Source organism: Anopheles funestus, chromosome 3RL (assembly GCF_943734845.2).
Source record: "Anopheles funestus chromosome 3RL, idAnoFuneDA-416_04, whole genome shotgun sequence".
NCBI lineage: Eukaryota > Metazoa > Arthropoda > Insecta > Diptera > Culicidae > Anopheles > Anopheles funestus.
Window position 1 is genome coordinate 79,986,222 of NC_064599.1, and position 2,025 is coordinate 79,988,246.

General features: G+C 40.9%; 1 non-coding gene across 1 annotated transcript; it reads right to left on the reverse strand.

Annotated features, from left to right (window-relative positions):
- Positions 1-1,237: 1,237 nt before the first annotated feature.
- On the reverse strand, positions 1,238-1,309 carry Trnaq-cug (transfer RNA glutamine (anticodon CUG)). The gene has a single exon. It is a non-coding gene; the product is annotated as a tRNA-Gln (tRNA).
- Positions 1,310-2,025: the final 716 nt, after the last annotated feature.

Sequence of the window (2,025 nt, forward strand, 5' to 3'; positions counted from 1 at the left end):
AAGATACAAAACACAAAATGCATGATTCTCAGCCAAATTTCATTTAATTGCAGCACATGCTTATTGTTTTACGAAAATTAAACTTATCGTGCTGGTAAGCGTGACCAACCGGCCAAGGAAAATGGCAATCTTCAATCCACCAATTATGCATCCGATGCAACCCTTTGGCCGATCGTACTTGGACGCTAAACATCATCTTACATTGTACGATCCGGCCCCGGTACGGTAAGACGTTTCAGCAACTTCACACACCCCCTAAACCTCGAACAGATCATTTCAACAGTCCACTTTCGTGTGGTATTGTTCAGTTTCCTTTCGCCATTACGTTTGTGTACAACTCTAGCACGGTGCAAAACAGAAAAAAGCCTCGGACTGGCGAGTGCGTTCGGTAATTTGCGATAATTTATTGTTTGCCGATTATTGTCATTATGCCACGGACAATAATCGGTTTTGCTTTCCGCAATGTTGTGGAACAAAGCAAACCCGGGGGGGGGGGGGGGAGCAACATTTTCCACACTAAACCATAAACCCGACAATTTTCCATTCCGTTTTCTCTGGACGAAATGTACAATCCACCCGGAATAATGGAATGATCGTGGAGGGATTCATCGTGGTCGATGGAAGGAAAAATTCACCGGTCACGTCCGTGTGGCAGCAAAGGCTACAAAGTATTCGTAAAGAAGCCAGCAAGGGAAAGAAAACTCTTTCCGCAAAAAAAAGGTTCCGCACAAAAGGGTGAGGGTGGGTTCCTAACCACGTAGCAGCGGCCACCGTAATGGTCGGTGAAAATTGAGGGAAATATTATGCTGCCCCGATAGTTTGCATCACACCGGGATGCAGCAACTTGCCCATTCGGGGAGGTACGAGATGAAGCAAGCATGTAATCACTTACGGACGCTAATGATATGTGATGTGGCTTAAATTGAATATGCTCTAGCAGCGTGCTTCAAATGAAGGTTGCTCGTTTCATTATGAAAAGAGGAAATAAGAAAAAGAAATACGGTAGAACTGAATTGGCTGAGATAAATTTTGATATTTGAAATTAAATTTATCACAAAATGACTTAAATTAAATAAAATAATTAAACATTCTTGTTGAAATGCAATAAAACAAAGTTTCATTTTAGTTTTTTAGTTCATTTCAAAATCAACTATTTTCTTATTTACACAATTCATTACTACAAACATAATAAATTCATTCGCTCGTTAAAGTTTTCCAAAAATATTTCTCTCTTGTTAGGTCCCACCGAGATTTGAACTCGGATCGTTGGATTCAGAGTCCAAAGTGCTAACCATTACACCATGGAACCCGCTTAGTAGCTCACCATTTGCTAACGAAAACATTCCCAATGCAAACGGCCACAGAAACGGCAACGAAACCATCCACCGTAAACGAGCAAGATCTGCTGGCTAAAAACAACCCCCGTTTTTTCCCGAGCGAACACTCCTAGTCTGGGGGTATGTTTCACCCCTTGTTTGTTGCGAAAAAATAAACTATTTTTAAAACAAAACAAACTCAACCTGCCTACCCGAAAACGGTGAGCGGGATGTTTGCACACATTCACATTCTTGCACCTTCCTTTGCAATCACTCTCACTTTCAACGTGCTTCGGATAGAAACAAACCAAGTGGGAATAGTAATGCTATTTCTGAGTGACGGAACCATTCGCTAGGAAATGGTCAACATCGTGTTAGCTAGTTCGTTGATATGTCTAAATAAGTATGGCATTAAAGTTCATTTCCATTTGATGTTCGAAAATAGAAGACACACAACAGCGCAAGCAATTTGCATTTCCGATCGGAAAGATCACGATCAGACAGATGATAAGAGCACAATTATCATCATCAAAAGCCGTTTGCTCTCGTTAGGTTTGCCCTCGAACGGGCACATAACACAACACAGCAGGAAACTATTAATTACTGATGCATTAACAGATCCTACAAGTGCATCAGAAATGCATACAAACATCACTAAGAAAAAAAGAAATATTCGGTTATTGCATGCAAGCGTTCCGGTTTTTTCTCT